Raw genomic sequence first — 19,260 nt, forward strand, 5'->3', positions numbered from 1 at the left:
ACAGAGCCTGTGGGGCTCCCGACCTCACACCATTGTGATCTCATACTGGGAGACCCCCACCCATCATGGGCACAGCAATTCCTCTCTTCTGGCCTTATGCCAAGCTGCCCAGGTGAGTTCAGCAGAGAGCAGGTTAAAGCCTCTGGCACAAAACACACATGTCCAGTCCCAGCTGAGTCTGAGGAGACGTGGAGGAGGCACTGACTAGGATCTAGAGAGAGGAAGGCAGGATGGGGAGGAGGCTCCCGAGGGCAAAGTGAGGGACAGTCCTCCACGGAGACTAAGGCTCCTAACCAGACCCGAGCAGCTTGAGCCCCCTTGGGCTGAGTGCAGAGCCGTACCGCGTATTTGCCCAGATTCTGGGCCTTCTTCTTGTCCACCTCCAGCATCACGGCCCACACCTTCCCGCGCACCTGGGCAGGGATCCCCTTATAAATTCTGTGCTGAAACTACAGGAGAGAGGAGGCTCTGGTGAGTGGTGAACATGGCCGTTCAGGGAGGGACTGCAGGGTGAGACAGCAGGAGGGAGAAGCCAGGGGCTCCCTGTGTATTGGCAGAGGGAGGATCTGCCCAGATGGGGGCCTTATGACCCACAGTGACTGGGGGCCAAGGGCTCAGGGGCACCGGCTCTGCCCTGCACTGACTGCCCCCTACAGGGCACCTGGAAACCTGCCCTGCATCCGGGATTGTCTTCAGCAGTGACTTCAGATTTTCTACCAGGACAGTGTCCTGTGTGTATGGGGAAGGGGTGCAGATGACCTGTGTCTCTAAGGGCTGGACAGTTGCCCCTGGGCATTTGAGAGGCAGGTGGTGCCTGGCACAGGAATGGGCACTGCTCAAACCCCAACTCAGCTCTCAGTGTTCCCGAGGGGCCCTCAGCTCCACGGTACCTTCTCGCTGCCACAATATTTGCTGTAGTTCTTTATCATCTTGATCCATTTCTGGATCCTGCGCACCTGTTTACACTGGAAAATGAGATAGGATGGCATGAGCCCAGCTTCAGGCTCTGAGAGTGGCTCTCAGATGCAGCTCAGGAGCTCTGTGTGTGCTCAAAGGAAGGAGCCAGAAAAGGCACAGACCGTGAGCCCCAGATATTCTGTCTGGGGAGAGTCGGCAGCCTGGCCTCTGATCCGAGCTGCCCTGTTGTAAAGGCAGAGCCCCTGAGCTCCAGCCAGGTCACTCCCTAGCATGCCAATAAGTCAGGGCGGCCGACAGGCAGATGCCCCTGAGCTGTGGCTCAGTTCTGGCACAGGCAAGTATGTTAAGATGTTAGCAGGTGCCATGTAAGTATTCCATCACAGGGCCTTATGGCATTCCCACTAACCATTGCCGAGCCCCACATACCCCCTCCACCCAGCTCTGCTTCCCAGATGACTGGCCCATGGTCAAGGACTTGTCCTTACCTTTGCCCCCAGGGTGCTGTCTTGGGGCAACTTCTGCTCACTGGAAAGCAAGGGAGGTGGAGAGGTGAGGACAGGACCACAACCAGCACCTCTACCTCCCTAATGGGCCAGGGAAGTACCAGCCTCAACTTCTCAGCCTAGGGGACTGAGACGGGAAGGGAGGGGCTGGTGACCATGAGCACAGGGAGCCCAGGGCCAGGCAGGGGCCCTTGCTGCCAGTGGGGGTCTCCAGGCCTGTCAGAGGTCCACCTTCCTGGGTGTGTGGCAGCACCCCCACAGCGGTTGGGGGGTTGCTGTCCTGAGCAGGGCCAGGCTGCCCGGGGGGGAGGGAGCAGTGTCCCCACATCAACTCTCCCCAAGAAGTCACCCTGGAACTGAGTCCAGGTGGCCTGCCTGAGAGATGCTCAGTGCTGTGAGTGTGCACCTGGGGCTCCAGGCACCTGGGACCACCACAACTCCCAGGGTTCCCCCCTGCCCCCCCCTCCCCTGTGCACTGGCAGCCTGAGGTGCTGGCTCCACACCTACCCCTCCTCTGTCAGCCCAGACTGTGGCCATCTCTCCACCACTCTGCTCCTGTTATTCTCCAAGTTCTGGCACAGCATGAGCCAGAAACCCCTATCCTCATGCTAAGGTGGGCTGCTGAGTCATGCCAAAGATGGCCCGAGATGGCTCCATCCCCCTAGGTCACTGGAGCCCACCTGCCAGCCATGGGGCCTCTCTCCCCGACAACTGTGGGAACAGCCTCCAAGTCTGCCTCCTGCCCCCAGGCCCCACTCCTCCAAGCACAGACCCGGGGGCAGGGCCCTCAGCTGCAGCCTCCCTGTGGTCTGTACTATGAGAACCCACAAGCAGGTTCAGAGCCTCAGAGACCACACCCCTGGCCATCCCTCAGACTAGGTCTTCAAAAGCCTTGAGCCTGGACCCTAGACCCAGGCACCTCCTGGACAACTGCCAGATGCCAGGCTGGTGCCCCAACCCTGTGGCCGCAGCTCTGGAATGCTGATGGCCAGGCTGTGTTGCCTGGGAGCATGGGGACCCTGAAACCACCCCCTCTACTTAACAGAAACAGAGACCTCAGAGTAAGAGTACCCAGTGGTTGCCCCACGTCCAGCTCTGTCCCTGCCTGTAGTCCTCAGTCACAGGGACACTAGGCTCTGGCTAACTGCTGACCAGTGCCTGCCTGTGACCACAGCTGGGCTCAAGATGGGGGCCTGGGGACAGGTGTGGCACCTCATGTTGGGGTTTCTGACCCCAGTCCCTGCCTTGGGGTGGGCTGGGGTGTGGAGGACTCACTGCAGGAACCGAAGCCTGTCTGGGACAATTCAGCCGCCTTCATTGTCCTCTTCTTCAGGCTCCAACAGTGCCGCTCCTTGGTGTCCCTGCAGCCGAGAGGGGACCCAGATGAGAAGCCCGGGTGTCAGTCACTGGGGGACCTGAGCAGCCTGCCCCCTCTCCCCTTGTCCCCAGGGAGGTGGGGTCTGGCTCTCACAGGCACAGTACTTGAGGCAGGGTCCCACATCCTCCCCCAGCACCCAGGCCGATACCTTCTCATACTTCATGATGATCACTGCTCGCTCCGGGGCTCTGCCGGACCTCAAGGTGTCCATATCCAATCTGTAATACACACATGCACATGTGAGCCAGCACAGGGAGCCCTCGGGAACTGCTGCCCTGAGGGCTGTCCCCCTGGTCAGCTGGGTCCCAGGAGGATGACTTATGCAGAGCACAGGGACTAGGGATGGTTGGGGAAGGACAGCCCCCACATTGTCTCCCCTGCCCTCAGAAAGGATGCTCCTCCCCCAGCCTGGCATCCATGTGTACTCCAGGGAGTCCAAGTCTAAGGGTCTCCCTGGCCCGCTCCCAGTCCCCGCATCTCTGGGGCTCTCAGAGGTGGACTCACTGCCCCACCTAATACCAGCTGATCTGACACCTAGTCTTGAACCCGTGTCTGACACAGAATCACACCAAGGCCCATTCGACACTGATGCCCAGCACAGCGGGAGGAATGGGACGACTGTATACATGCTTTGCACACAGGGGCCCACTGAGAGCTCAGCCACATCACTCATGGAACCTGGCATGGGAGACCAGTGCCACCCACCTGGCGTGACCTTCCCCGCATCACAGGTCATGCGGAGATCCAGTCCCACTCACATCCGTCGAGAATCCATTCAATTCTATCAAATGTGCCTCCTGCCTACGCTACCAACAGCTGGTCAGTTGGGCAGTAGATGCACTACTGGACACTAGTCGCCTCCCAGCCCAGAGTGCGCATCCTCAGTGACCGTAACATCACAGAAGCCGGCCAGTCAATCCCAAGTGGCTCTGTTGTGGCATGGGTCAGGGTCCTCAGCCCTGGCTTCATTAAAGGTCACCAGAAGTGGGGCCTGTGTTCTCCCCAGGGCCCAGGTGAAGAGGGCAGGGCTCTGGCAGAACTGCCCCAGAACCAGAGGTGCCAGGGCCCTCTGCCACCTGCCGTAACGGTCCCAAGTCCCAGGCAACCTGCACTTCCTGCCCCTCCTTTCTTCCTCTGCCATTTTATTACAGCCCAACTGTGAAGGCCTTTTTCTATGAACACAAGGTGGCACAGGGAGCCCCATCATGGCCAGTCCTTCTTCCTGAGGTCCCCACACTCGGGGCTGCCCCTGCAATGACCTGAATGGAGACTCCCAGGGCTGCAGCCTCCTGTCCTACCACAGGCCCCACCCCAGCACTGCCAACCCCTGCTGATACCCCCTGCTCTGTTCCAGCCCCTCTTCCCAGGAGTTGTAGGAGGTGGACACAGGGGGTCCTCCTGGGATGGAGGGCAGGGAAGCCACCCGCTGAGCACCACCTGCATAGGACCTCAAGCCGGTGTGGCCCAGACTTTCCAGAGCAGGAGCCAGGGCCCTGTCCTGACACTGACCAGGGCTTCAGGCACAGAGCGCTGAGAACTCCTGGGCACCAGCTCCTGAGCCGCATGCTGGTAACACCAAGCTGCTGCTGACCATAAGGACAGGGACAGCACACATCGGGCAGGAACAGTCACAGGCCCGCAGCTACCCGGGGTGCTGTTCTCCGGGACACACACCCCTGAGGGATGCAGGGGTCACTGCCAGCAGCAGCTCAGCCCTTCCAGCCCCTGGGCTGCTCATGGTCACCACAGGCTCTGCAGAGCCCAGGGACCCCAGCAGGGTTGGCCCAGCCTCAAGGGTTCCAGCTTAGGCTGCCTTCCTGCTGCATCCTCACTGCCTACTCCGGGGAGGGGGAGCTGTCTTCTACTGTGGGGTGTGCATGTATTTCTCTGTGTGCATCACACATGTGTGCCCAAGATGGGTGTGCTCCAGGCCTCCCCCAGGACTAGAAGCTCCACGCCTGAAGTACCCGGTCCTTGTCACTGTCACCTCATGGCATGCAGGCTACACTGAGATGGCACCAAGTGTCCCCCCATTTTCCCACCAAGCCTTGCTGGGCTGCTTTGGTACAGTGGAGGTGGGCTTGCAGTGGGCACAGCCCCATGGTAAGGCAGGAATCTACACTCCTTCAAGAACTCCTGTTGCCCTCAGTACAGTACTCACTGGTGAGGCTGAGACGATGGCCCCAGGCTGATGGGTTTAGGAGGCTCCTGGATGAATCCTGCTCTGGGTGACAAGGCAGCTGGCTGCACAGCCCCTGCCAACCTGGCCCAGCATGGAGGACGCCCGGGGGGAGGGATGAACTCACCTCTGCAACGTGGCTTCTGTCCCCTACTGTCAGGTGACGATCCCACCTGTTGGCCATCTCCTCCTCTGTCAGGACCCTGGAGGTGGATAAGGAAAAAAAGATACACCTGTCTCCAGCCCCTCCCTGCCCTGTCTCAGGCCCCAGGACAGCCTCTCCTGCTCACCCCATCATGGTCAGGGCAGTGACAACCCAAGTCTCATCTGCAGCCTGCCCGGTACCACAGAGTCCAGCGTCCCCATCCCCTGCACATGCACCACAGCACTCTCTGTTCCACTTCCTCATTGCAAGGGGCCCCTCTTGTGCCCAGGAACCCACCCAAGTGTTCCCCTCTGCTGTCCTGCCCTACCTTGACGCAGCACTCACCAACCCCTGGAGAAACTTCTCCCCAGACACGGGGGCAGGAGGCCTCCCTGCACCCCTTAAAGCCACGCGGCCATGGCATTGTCTTGCCTGTCAGTTTCTTTCTAGTCCTCACAGCAACCTTGCTCGCCTCATCACCTGAAGGTCACGGACATGGGCAGTTTCTCTTTAGTCTCCCTGCCCTGCAGACTTGCTGGCAAACAGTAGAATGCAAATAAATACCAATAAATTGAAAAACATGGCATTCTCATACATTCAGTGTGGAGTTGAGGGCCTGCATGCCATGAGGGGTAGCCTGCATGCCATGAGGTGACAGTGACAAGGACCGGGTGCTTCAGGCACGGAGCTTCTAGTCCCAGGGGAGGCCTGGAACACACCCATCTTGGGCACACATGTATGATGCATAGAGAAATACATGCGCACCCCACAGTAGAAGACAGCCAGGTGTTACCAGCATGCGGCTCAGGAGCTGGTGCCCAGGAGTTCTCAGCGCTCTGTGCCTGAAGCCCTGGTCAGTGTCAGGACAGGGCCCTGGCTCCTGCTCTGGACAGTAGGCCACACTGGCTTGAGGTCCTATGCAGGTGGTGCTCAGCGGGTGGCTTCCCTGCCCTCCATCCCAGGAGGACCCCCTGTGTCCACCTCCTACAACTCCTGGGAAGAGGGGCTGGAACAGAGCAGGGGGTGTCAGCAGGGGTTGGCAGTGCTGGGGTGGGGCCTGTGGTAGGACAGGAGGCTGCAGCCCTGGGAGTCTCCATTCAGGTCATTGCAGGGGCAGCCCCCGAGTGTGGGAACAGGTCTATGTGAGGCTCGCTGTGCCACCTAGTGTTCAAATAGAGACCTTCACAGTTGTGCTGCAATAACATTGCAGAGGAATAAAGGAGGGGCAGAAGGTGCAGGTTGCCTGGGACTTGGGACCGTTATGGCAGGCGGCAGAAGGCCCTGGCACCCCTGGTTCTGGGGCAGTTCTGCCAGAGCCCTGCCCTCTTCACCTCGGGCCTAGGGAGAACACAGGCTCCATTTTTGGTGACTTTTGATGAAGCCGATATGAGGACCCTGACCCATGCCACAGCTGTGCATCACTTGGGATTGGCTGGCAGCCCCATTATGTCACAGTCAGTGAGAACTGTGCACTCTGGGTTGTCGGCAACCAGTGGTCAGTAGTGCATCTACTGCCCAACTGACCAGCTGTTGGTAGCGTAGGCAGGAGGCACATTTGATAGAATTGAATGGATTCTCGATGGAGGTGCGTGGGACTTGTTCTCTGCATGAGCTGTGATGTGGGGAAGGTCACGCCAGGTGGGTGGCACTGGTCTCCCATGCCAGGTTCCATGAGTGATGTGACTGAGCTCTCAGTGGGCCCCTGTGTGCAAAACGTGTATACAGTCATCTCATTCCTCCCGCTGTGCTGGGCATCAGTGTCGAATGGGCCTTGGTGTGAGTCTGTGTCAGATCAGCTGGTGTTAGGTGGGGCAGTGAGTCCACCTCTGAGAGGCCTAGAGATGCGGGGGTTGGGAGCAGGCCAGGGAGACCCTTAGACTTGGGCTCCCTGGAGTACACATGGATGCCAGGCTGGGGGAGGAGCATCCTTTCTGAGGGCAGGGGAGACAATGTGGGGGCTGTCCTTCCCCAACCATCCCTAGTCCCTGTGCTCTGGACAAGTCATCCTCCTGGGACCCGACCACCAGGTACCCGCCCACCTGGCTGTGTGACTGTCCCCCCTCTGACCAGGGGGACAGCCCTCAGGGCAGCAGTTCCCGTGGGCTCCCTGTGCTAGCGCACAAGTGTGTGTGTCTTACAGATTGGATATGGACACCCTGAGGTCCGGCAGGGGCCAGGAGCAAGCAGCGATCATCACGAAACATGAGCAGGTACGGGCCAGGGTGCTGGGGGAGGAGGTGGGGCCCTGTCTCAAGCACTGTGCCTGTGAGAGCCAGACCCTGCCTCCCTGGGGACATGGGGAGGGTGGCTCAGGTCCCCCAGTGACTGAGACCCAGGCTTCTCACCTGGGTCCACTCTCCCTGCAGGGTCCCCATAAAGAGGCCCAGTTTCATCTGGGAGAAGAGGATGATGAGAGTGGAGCGCTCGTCCCAGACAAACTTAGATTCCTGCAGTGAGTCCATTGCACTATGATACACCCAGGGGAGGGACCAGGGTCAGAAACCCTGCCATTAGGTAGCACACCTGTCCCCAGGCCCCCTCCTTGATCCAATCTGTTGTCACAGTACAGGCACTGGTCAGCGTGTGGCCAGAGGTGATGACCCAGTGAGTGAATCAAAACTGAAGGCAGGGGCTGGTGCCACGGCTCACTAGGCTAATCCTCTGCCTTGCGGTGCCGGCACACTGGGTTCTAGTCCTAGTCGGGGCACCGGATTCTGTCCTGGTTGCCCCTCTTCCAGGCCAGCTCTCTGCTGTGGCCAGGGAGTGCAGTGGAGGATGGCCCAAGTCCTTGGTCCCTGCACCCCATGGGAGACCAGGAGAAGCACCTGGCTCCTGCCATCGGATCAGCGCGGTGTGCCAGCCATGGCGGCCATTGGAGGGTGAACCAACGGCAAAAGGAAGACCTTTCTCTCTGTCTCTCTCTCTCACTGTCCACTCTGCCTGTCAAAAAAAAAAAAAAAACAAAACTGTAGGCAGGGACAGAGCTGGACATGGGGCAAACACGGGGCACTCTGCTTCTGAGGCCTCTGTTCATGCTAAGTAGAGGGGGTGGCTTGAGGGTCCTGCCCTGCTCCTAGGGGACACAACCAGGCCATCAGCATTCCAGAGCTATGTCCACAGGGTTGGAGCACCATCCTAGAAGGTGGGCAGTTGTCCAGGAGGTACTTGGGTCTCAGGAGCCAAGCTAAAGGCTTAAAGAACTGGCCTGAGGGACGGCCAGGGGTGTGACCTCAAGGCTCCGAACCTGCCTGCAAACTTCCCCAGTACAGACCGGGGCAGAGGGGTTTGCAGCGGAGGGCCCGGCCCCTGGGTCTATGCTGGGAGGAGTGGGCCTGGGGGCAGGAGGCAGACTTGGAGGCTGTTCCCACAGATGTCAGAGAGAGAGGCCCCGTGGCTGGAAGGTGGGCTCCGGTGACCTAGAGGCATGGATCCGTCTCAGGCCATCTCTGGCGTGACTCAGTAGCCCAACTTAGCTCGGGGATAGGGGTTTCTGCCTCCATGTTGTGCCAGAACCTGGAGAAAAAGCAGGAGCCGAGTGGTGGAGAGATGGCCACAGTTCGGGCTGACAGAGGAGGGTGAGGTGGGAATCAGGCAACTCAGGTGGCCAGTACATGGTGGGGAGGGTGGGTGCAGGGGACCCTGGGGGTGTGGTGGTCCCAGGTGCCTTGAGCCCCAGCTGCACACTCGCAGCACTGGCAGCAAGGGCTCCTGCCTGGCCCTGGGCTCCCTGTGCTCACGGTCCAGCCCCTGCTGGGTGTCTGCCTGCAGCATGGCTGCCCCCTCCCTGCCCTTCTCTGTCCCCTGGGCTGTGCCTCAGCAGGGTGAGGAGGACACAGGTCCTGTCCCAGCCTTGCTGGGAAGTGGACCGTGCGAGGTTCAGTGCCCATTCTCATGGTGTTGTCTCTCTTGCCTTTCAGTAAGCAGAAGCCACCCAGGCCTGGATGCCTGGCAATGCAAGGGGTAAGCTGACCTTGGCCATGGACTCTTCAACTAGGAGGCAGAACTAGCAGGCCTGTGGGTATGGGCAGTGGTTAGGGGAGTGCCATATGGTCCTCCAGGGACAGCAGTCCCCAGGAGATCTGTTGAGGCCCACATGCCCCAGTGTAGGCCTGCAGCTCTGGAGTCCCCGCCTGTGGGCCACTATGGCCCACTTGCTGGATGAGATGGGACTGGCTTGAGGATGGCTTGTCCTGTAGGCAGAGCCCAAGCCCCTGAGGCTCCCCTAGTTGGAAGGTCTGGGTGCTGTGGTCTTCCCCTTTGCTGGCTCCTCCCAGCTGAGTTCTCCACAGGCTCCTGAGCTGCACCCGTGGCCTCTCCAGAGGACACTGCTGGGCTCACGCCATCCTGTCTCCATTCCCAGCGTAAACATCAGGAGGGCCGCCGACTGCAAAAATGGAACAAGATGCTGCGAAATTTCACCAAGTACCACAGCAGTGAGAAGGTGCCTGGACCTGAGGGCCCCTGGGGACCACTGGGGGCGGAGCTACAATGGATGGTGCCCATCGCTGTGCCTCTCAGACACAACTGTCCTGCCCTGAAAGGACACAGGTCATCTCAGCCCAATGCCCTTACACCCAGGACACTGTCGCAGTAGAAGATCCAAAGTCTCCCCTGGGGCCACTCCCAGATGCAGGGCAGGCACAGTTCCTGGTGCCCTGTGTGGGCAGTGAGTGCACCACAGAGACTGCACTGAGCCCTCGGCCCTCCTCTCACTGTTGGGTCAGGAGGCCCAGGTCCAGGCAGATCTGGGGACACAGCACAGAGCCCAGGGCTCCCCTTCCTGCTGTCTCACCCTACGCTCCCCCCCAACAGAGGGCCTGGGGCGGGTCTCACCAGAGCCTCCTCTCTCCTGTAGTTCCACCGGAGAATTGAGAAAGGCATCCCCGCCCAGGTGCGCGGCAAGGTGTGGGCCATGATGCTCTCCGTGGATACCAGGAAGGCCCAGAACCCTGGCAAATTCGAGGTATGGCTCTGCACGCAACCCGAGGCAGCCCGACCTGCTCAGGCCTGGTCAGGAGCCCGAGGCTCCCGCGTGGTGGACAAGTAATGCCAAGGAGGAGTGGTCATTCGGTTGGGGCCCCCACCCGGCCCTCCCCTCTGCCTCATCCAGGTCTCCCCAGAGGCCTCCTCCATGTCTCCCCACACACAAATGGGCCTGGACACAAGGATCCGGTCAGGGCCACAGCCCTCATCCCTGTGGTTCCACCTTGCCTCTAGGCCCAGGACTGCCCAGTGCCATTGTGCTGGGTTCTGAATGCATAGAGAAGGCCTGGAATGAGGTGGAAGTCCTGTGAGCTAGGGCCCTCAGCTGGCTCTGTCCCTAACGGCCCTCCCCACACCTGCTTGCGTGTTTCTTATGCTCACCGGGCCCTGCCCTCACCTGGGCCTTCTCATGCCTGGCCTGGCCTCAGCTCACCCAGCCCCCACCTGGCCTGCTGGTTCCATCGGTCAGAGTCAGCTCTCAACTGCTTCTGGGAATGAGGGCTGATCCATCAGAGGGCTGGCCCCGGGCTGACTGTCACCTCCCTGGCTGACATCAGGGAGCAAGGAGCAACTGAGCCGCCAGCCCCGCCCTCCCCCAAGTCTTCAAGTGGGGGCTGCCCCTGGGGCCAGCTCCAAGTCCAAGAAGGGTGTCCACTCTCTTGATGGAGCTGGGGCTCTCCTGCAGGGGGCAGCCCTGAAGGCTGGTCAGGGTGAGGCTGACTCCTGTCCTGTGGGGCCTGAGAGCCCAGTGAGGAGGCTCGGAGGCCTGATTCAGTCTCTCCTGCTCTGGGAAGGCAGAGGTAGCACAGAAGGACATTGGCAGAGCCCCTGGCCTCAGGCTGACTGTAGCGGGTCCGCAGTGGCCCCTCTGCTGGGCACTGGGGGTGGCGTGGGCCCTAAGGTGAGTGGGGAACCCCTGACCCTCCCTGGATCAGGGGAGTGAGCTGCCCCCAGAAAAACTCTCCCTGCCAACCAGAAGAGCTGATGTGGCTTTGGGGTGCTTGTGTGACAGTGGGGGTTGGCTCGTCCTGAGGCTGGCCCCTCCCCCTCGGCCCTGCCCTGCAGGAGATGAAGGAACGGGCCAGGTTGTGCTCAGATCAAGTCCAACAGATCGATGAAGAGGTAGCACGCACGTTCAGAAATCACATCATGTTTCGAGAGAGATACAGAGCCAAGTGAGGCCTCTGGGCTGCAGGGGTCCCGGGGGAGGGAGGTACAAGGGTCCTGGTACACATGGGGTCCTAGGAGAGACTTGGGCTCAAACCTAAAGCGTAATTGCTCTAGGACAGAAAAAAATGGATCCATGGCCTTCTATTTATACTGAACAGTTTGCTTTCCCAAAGACACTTTGGTGGGAATGAAATGAAAAGGAACACAAGGGGAGACAGTATTTACAAAATATATAAAATGAAGTTTGTAAATCTAAATAACAAGAAAGCAAATCAGGGTTCCCTGCCCTGACACGGGCCAAGGCTCAGGAGGGCCCCTGCATGATGGCACACACAATTCTACTCAACGCATGAACACACACTTAGCACCTAAAGCACAACGGGGCACCAGTGCACAGCTGTGAGAATGGGGGAACTAAGACCACTGAGGACCCCGGGTGCTGGGGACAATGTGAGGTGAGCACCACTCTGGTTCATTGCAGGAACAGAGCACAGCGCCCAGGCCACCGGCAGCACCCAGGGCCATTTCTCACAATGAGAAACACACACATTCCACACGAACCCCCAGCACACACGCACATGTACACAACCACCAGAACAGCTGAGTGCACAGAAAACCCTCACCCAGGATTCAGGGTTGTGTTCACAGTCACTGGACGCAGGACTAGCCTGCATGATGCTCAGTGGGGACACGGATAAGCAACCCATGTCACAGCTGAATCCGAGAATGGGATTCAGTGAGAAGCAGGACGAGACTCGGCCCTGGGCTCACCTGGATGCATCTCAGGTGCATTCTGCTAAGAGAGGATGCGTCCCTCAAAGGCTACACCTGCTATGATCCACTCACAGGACATCTGCAAGAGGCCAAACCCTGGGACACACAACAGGGCAGTGGTGGCCACGGGCTGGGGGAGGTGGGGAGTTTGGCCACAGAGGCTCATGGGGAACACATAGGCCACAGGAGCTGCTCCCTACCAGGCTGAACGTGCATGGGAGGCTGACTCTCCACAGCTTAGACCCACGGGACTGCACCTCCCACAGTGGAACGCTCACCTGTGCAATGAACACCCACCTGGGGAAATGAAACTGCACATGACTGCACCGTGGGAGATGTTAGTGTCCCTGCAGGCAGCACTCACCCACACGGTGGACAACATGCAGGTGCCCTGATGATGTCACTGCTCATGAGCAGAGTATCACGGGCCCTGCGTGTAGCTGTCAGGCTGTGTTAGGCAGAGCCACACGGATAGCCTCTGTCCTTTCTCTTCCAGACAACGCTCCTTATTCGAGGTGCTCCTCACATATTCGATGTACAACCCCGTGAATATTCTGGTATCATATCGCAGGTGCTATCCCTGCAGTCCCTGCAGGGCACCCTTGGTCACAGAGATCCCAGCCTGTGTTGAGGGGGCCTCTCTAATCCACAAGGCAGAGACTGAGGGGTAGAGTTCAGGCTCATGGCCTCCTTGGCCCCAACCTCAATTCTGGGGGCAGAACGGAAGCCTTCTCCTGGGCTGGGCTCTGTTCTGGCCCAGGCAGGCCTTACTATGGTTCTTCTTCCTCACGTCTGCAGTGGGGCCCAGCAGGGCACCTGTGCAGCAGAGAGCTCCAGAGGCCATCACGGGTGTGCAGTCTGCACTCCCACAACAGTCTTCCCCTTCCTGACATCTGGGGTGGGGCTCATACCTCTTCTTAACCCTGCACAGCCTGCGCTCAGACCCTGCAGGAGTCGCTCCAGGAACTTTGAGAGCTGGCTTGTGCTCCAGTCCCTGAGATCCTGACACCCAAGCGGCAGCAGTGGGGCCTGGTAGTAACGCTCAGCCCTCCCAGGAGAGGTCACCTTTGCCATGTGAGATCATCCCAGCCAGGGAGGTCCCTCTGATGTGTTTTGTGTTCTTCCAGGAATTGGGCTACAGCCAAGGCCTAAGCCACGTGGCAGCCCTGCTGCTGATGTGGCTGAGTGAAGAGGATGCTTTCTGGGCCCTAGTCCAGCTCATGGGGGACAGCCAGCACTCGATGCATGGTGGGTGATGGGTGTGGTGGGAGTGGTCCGTGCAAGTGCAGGGATGGGCATGCAGACAAGTGACTGGGACATTGTCCCTCGCTGGCTGCTGCGTGCATAGGGCAGTCTCCCTCAGAATACTTCCTTAGAAGCCAGGGCCGGCAGAGGGCCCAATACCAAGCCATACCCCTCACTTCCCATCACACAAAGGTCCTGTGCCTTGTCTTTGACAAATGACCCTTAGGTCCGTACTGGCCTTACTGCTTTACATCTCTCTACCGAGACTTCCACCCAGTGAGCCACACACCTGCAGAAGGAGCATCCATTCTATGGTGACCCCTCCACACCTCAAGTGACCAGATGGCCCTTAGGCACCCAGTGTGACTGCAGTCAGCCCAGCAGTCAACTAAGGCACACTGCCCTGGGCTGTCAGCTGTACCCCCCTTCCCCTGATGCTCCCCTGCCTGTTAGAGCCTCCCCTGACCCTCCATGTTCAAAGACCCCACCCCAAGCCTTTGGCTCTCCAGCTTTCTTGGGAATACACCCTGAATGAGGGCTGGGGGGTTGCTATTACTCAGATTTCTACACACCAGACCCCAAAACTGGAGTGATTCAAGCAACACCTGAGAGATATCATGCATCGCGTGCTCCCCTCCCTGGAGAAACACCTGGTAAGTAAACATCTCCTTTCTCCTCTCGGGGGCTCTGTGCTCAGGGAGGGGAGGACAGAGAGGGGTCCTGACTGCTTCCTGGGCCAGGGGAGGCTACATCCTCACCAAGGCTTTTCTTGGTTACTGGAGACTGCGGCAGCTTGGGTGCTGGTTTGATTTCCTGCACTTGGTCCCCCAGAGTTTGCGTAGATTGAAGGGAAACGCTGTCCCCAGGGCAGAGTGGACTGAGGGACCTGTGTCCCTTCAGGAATCTGCATGGCTGGGAGAGGGGATGCACCTGCTGCTGGGCTTCCTGCACCCAGGGGCTCTGCCACAGGGCACAGATTAGAGGGAGTCAGGCCTGAGCCCTGGGCCCTGGGCCCTGAGCCCCCTCTGCCTCTTCTTAGGAGAAGAAGGGTGTGTACCTGGAGGACTACACCGTGCACTGGTGCATCCAGGGCTTCCTGGATGGGGTAAGTGCCCCAGGGACCCCTTGCCCAGGGAAGCTCCTGCCCAGTATCTGGCTCTCTTGTCCTGGTGGCCTGTGACTCTGATCAGGGCTGAGCCCCCCCAGCCCCAGCAGACATAGGAGGGAGCCTGCTGTGCAGACCAGGCAGGCCCTGCCCTGCTAAAGGTGGTCCAAGCTGAGGCTGAGCCTCAGGGACATCAAGGAGGGGACAGGTCCCACCAGGACCCATCCTGAGAGCCTGGCAAAGGCCAGAGCCCTACAGTGAGAGGCAGGAGATCCATGGACCCCCAGTGGCAGAGGCTGGTGTCAGCACAGCCCAAGGGCTGACCCATCCCCCAGGTCCCTGGTGTGTCCGGCATCTCCAGTGTGGCTTCCAAAGTGTGCAGAGCAGTCTGGGTGGCCCCGGGGTCCTGGATAGGTCTTGGTGCTCTTTCTCTCTGGGCTTCTAGGGCACAGCTAGGATGCCCTATAACACTGCACACCCACCCACTGTGGGCCCTGCTGAGGCCCTGACACACGGGGTCCTCCAATGCCTCTGTCCCCAGTTGCCGTTCCCCCTGGCACTTAGGATGTGGGACATCTACATCCTTGAGGGCACGCACGTACTCACCATCATGGTATACACTGTCCTCAAGGTCCATCGAAGTAAGTCCTCAGGGCCATCAGAGGCCATGGTGCTGGGGATGGAGGACTTGGGGGGGTCTCATACTTGGCCTGGGTGAGCAGAACCTGGGGGAGGGACGAGTTTTCTGAGTTCTTGGTCAGCTTAGGGGGCATTGCAAATCCCATTTCATTTCCAACCCCAAAAACTCAAAAGTCCACTGGGAGAAGTGGCCAAGGTCATTGCCCAGGAAAAGTGGCCCCTGATCAGTCTCCTCTAGGGCTTGACACTCATGGGTGTCCAAGGGGGTCTGCAGACCATGTCTGGTGCAGGGACAGGGATGGAGCAGCCATGGTGGCTGTGCCATCCCTATGGCACCTCCCAGCCTGACACCCACCACCACGTCTAGAGCCTGTGTTGAAGATGTCCCGGGACCACATTCAGGAGTCCCTGCATGTGTTCCTTTCCCAGTGCCTGGCTCTCTTGACCTGGTGTCCTGTGACTCTGAGCAGGGCTGAGCTTCCCCAGGCCCAGCAGACACAAGAGGGAGCCTGCTGTGCAGACCAGGCAGGCCCTGTCCTGCTGAGGGTGGTCCAAGCTGAGGCTGAGCCTCAGGGCCAGCAAGTGGGGGACAGGGCCAGGGTCAGGGTTTGGAGCAGGAACAAGGATTGGAGCAGCCATGGTGGCTGCACCATCCCTAGGGCTCCACCTAGCCTGATGCCCGCCCCCATGTCTAGAGTGCCTGCTGAAGATGTCCAGGGACCACATCCGGGAGTTCCTGCACGTGACCCTGAAGCAGGCTTGGTCACTGAGCGAGGATGCGGCCATCAGGCAGCTGCGGGCCTCCATGCATGAGCTGGGGAAGCTCCAGTGCCTCCTGCCTCCTGAAGGTGAATCCAGCACACGGCCCCATCCCATGCTCCCTTGGGGGAGTCAGTAGTGGGAGTGCCAGCCCTGGCAGCCCTGCCCAGGGTCTCACCTCTTCCTAGTCCTCCTTGACCTCCCCAGGCTCAGCAGTTCTGCTTTCAGGAGCTTCTGACAGCATGGCCTGGTGGGGCCTCGGGCAGCTTCCCTGGATCCTCCTGCGGGATGGTCCAGCTGGCACTGGATCTCCTTCAGCCATCTGAGGACCCCTGGAAGGCCCAGGTGCCCTGAGCCCAGTTGTGGGGGCTGAGTCCACTCCTGTGAGCAGGGTGGGTGCAGAGGCAGGCGCTGGGGGCCCCCGCGGCAGAACCCAAGTGCAGCTGAGTGTGGGCTCTGCAGTCCTAGCCTTGAGCAAACAGAAGTCAGCGGGATCCGGAGCAGCACTGGCCTCTGGGCTCTGGTGGGCAGGGGTCCCCGTACTCGTCCCTGCTGCTGCTGCCATCAAGGACCTGAGCGCCTGGGTCCCCATGAAGAGCAGAGATGGGTCTGTCCCAGCTCTAGAGGCTGGCAGTGGGGGCCCAGGTGCAGGTTGTTCAGGCACTGGGGAGGCCCCACTGTGCTTCTAGGTACTGCCTACCCTGGTGCTCATGGGACAGAAGCAGTGACAGCCCAATCTCACCAGGAAAGGCACAGTGGCCCAGGGGCAGATAACACAGGGCACTCCTGCCACCTCTTTAGAAACTGCATTCCCTGTCCCTGAGGGCCTGAACCAGACTCCATGTCTGCCCCACAGCCCAGCTCTCACCCCCATCATCTTAGGCTCAGTTCCCTTCCTACAATTCAGGAGGGACTCAGATGCGGGTAACTCAGCCAATGCACTGTTAGGGCCCAGGATTTCAGGTGGGGTAGGTGATGGGGTCCTGAGTTGGTGCCAGCGGTCCCCAGAGATGAGAGAGTGAGGAGGGGGGCTCAAGGAGTGTCCAGCATGTGGGGCCTTGCAGGAAGAACCAGAAGTGTCCCCGTCATTCCCATGGCCCAGGCTGCAAGCACTTTTCCTTCTGTGGCCAGAAGGCTGGAGGTGTCCTGAGCGTCACACCAAGTGATGGGGACCCCAAGGGTCACGTCAGGGCAGGCACCCTGCAGGCCAGATGGTGGCCATACAGAAGCAAAACCCATCTGTTCTTCCAGCAAAACCAATGGAAGATGGCAGCCTGGCCCTGTAGGTGCCACCTGGCTCTCAGGAGCACGCTCCCCCATCAGTGTCCCTCAAGCGCAAGACCATCATTGAGGAGAGCAAAGGGTGCCACCCCGCTGCTGCAACTCCCCAGGAGCCAGCATGGGCTTCAGCTTCTGTCCCCGAGGGGACCAGTCCTCTCGGATCTGCCGTTCAGCCCGACTTCAAGCAACACGCCAAGGAGGAGAAGGGCAGTCATGGCAAGAGCAGCACCAAGCCCCACGTCCCAGGCTCCTCCACGGGGGCCTCAGGGTCAGGGGGCACCACCAGCCTCTCGGGCCCACAGTGCTCCTGGGTAGATGAGCTAGGCCCCCTCCGGCGCTGGACTTCCCTGACCAAACTCAACATGACCTTCAAAGATGATGACTCCGACTCTGACGACGAGGAGTACTACAGCGGCCTGGAGGAGAAGTAAGAGGAAGAGGAGGAGGAGGAAGAGGAGAAAGACCAGGCTGCTGAGTGCCCTGCATCTCCCTGGCCAAAGCTGCTGCGAAACCTGTGATTCCTCCTGCTGGCGACGATTTTTGAAGAGCATGATGAGGGAGGCCGTTAAGAGGGTGCCTCCCCGGAGCCCTCATCCCCAGCCTTGTCTGTGAAGCCCTCAGAGTCTCTGCGTGGCCCAGGCCTCTTGGCCCCACAGAGCTTGCAGAGCAGGGGAGACCTGTCCCGATGGGGGGGCCTCCCAAATCTCAGCCCGCCTGTCAAAGGCGCTGATTTCTGGCCCCTGGAGCTGGGTGGCCAGCAGGATCTCAGGGCCCCTCCCCCACCTGCCTCAGAGCCCCTGGATCCTGGGCCCATGCAGGCTGTGCCAGCCCTGGGAGCAGGGCTGAAGACACCTACCCTGCTTGGGAGCCCCATGCACTCTGGGGACACTCACGGGCTGGAGCCTGCAGGAGCCAGCCCTGTGCTGGGAGACCAGGCCTGTGTGCCCTCCCTGGCTCGAGGCCTCCTTGCTGCCCATTCCATGGAGGAGCTGGATGTGTGTGGGCACCTGGAGGGGAAGAAGAGCCCACCAGGTGTCCAGCTCAGACGGGCCAGAAGCCTAGCCTGTCTGAGCACAGCGGCCTCCCCCATGGACAAGGCTCCTCTCTGGAGCTCCTCTCCACCTCCCTGAACAGCCTCACCCTAGCTCAACTCGGCCAGAATCTAGCTTCTCTATGCCCAGTGGACTCCCTGATTGACAAGGTTCCTCTCTGGAGCTCCTCTCCCCCTCCCTGAGTGGCCTCACCCTAGCTTATCTCAGCCAAGGATCCAACCCACTGCCACAGTTGCTATGGGCACCCTCAGAGCAGGAGATGAGATAGGACACAGACCCAGGCTCCTGTGGGCTGCCACATACCCCTCTGGCCTTTGTGAGGGAACCCGGGAACTTCTGCCCCCTTGTTGATTGTATACTAAATTGTTTATTTCAGAATGTATTTGATTTTGTGACCCCTGGAGCCAAGCTGCCACACAGGGTCCCTGAGTCCCTTGCAAGAGGCTGCAGGTGCCACAGCCACCAGATGCAGGCAGAGACCTGGCTCAGGGTGCTCCATCAGTTCCTGAGATTGACCTGTGCCCAGCGTGGACCAGGGGAGCACTGGAGGAGCAGCAGTGGCTGGGTACATGTGGCCTTTGGGACAGTTCAGGAGTGTGGGTCCAGCCAAGGGACCAGGCCCATGATCACCTCTGTGCACTGTCCTGGGTATGTGGGCACCAGGTTCCCACTCTTCTTCCCTCTTTGCTTCCATCCTCTCTGCCCCTTCTCACAATCCAGCATCTCATGGCCTGAGCCCGTGAGAGGACCCCCAGGGCACTTCTGACCACAGACCAGGATGCCAGTGGGTGGAGGCAGCCCCAGAATGTCCAGGTAGTCCTGGTGGCACACCTGGCTGGCCAGATGCCCACATGCCCTCTGGCAGCTCAGGCCTCCTGGTCTGCTGTCACAGTGGGTTCAGCTTCTCCAGGTCATGCTGTCACTAGGGGTCATTAGCATGGATAATGTGTCCCTTGATGTTGGGAGAAGAGAATCCTGGCTCAGAGGCTCCTGGCCTGGAGACTCCACAGGGAAGGAGTCTGGAACCCTGCTTTGGGCAGAGAGAGCATCCCAGTTCTCCAAGGGTCCCAGACATTTGTAGCCTCTTCCTCAACCCATACAACCTCCAAAGGGCCACTAGGCCCTGTTC

The 19,260-nt window shown here is 59.8% G+C and overlaps 1 long non-coding RNA gene across 1 annotated transcript; it reads right to left on the reverse strand.

Moving 5' to 3' along the window:
• Positions 1 to 902: 902 nt before the first annotated feature.
• On the reverse strand, positions 903 to 17,852 carry LOC149122101 (uncharacterized). The gene is made up of 7 exons (XR_011382527.2): positions 15,977 to 17,852; positions 15,007 to 15,125; positions 5,106 to 5,181; positions 2,948 to 3,017; positions 2,697 to 2,782; positions 1,404 to 1,443; positions 903 to 965 (listed from the first exon to the last, which is right to left on the reverse strand). It is a non-coding gene; the product is annotated as an uncharacterized LOC149122101 (long non-coding RNA).
• Positions 17,853 to 19,260: the final 1,408 nt, after the last annotated feature.

This window comes from Oryctolagus cuniculus, chromosome 15, assembly GCF_051225735.1.
Source record: "Oryctolagus cuniculus isolate XC-2025 breed Fujian yellow rabbit chromosome 15, ASM5122573v1, whole genome shotgun sequence".
NCBI lineage: Eukaryota > Metazoa > Chordata > Mammalia > Lagomorpha > Leporidae > Oryctolagus > Oryctolagus cuniculus.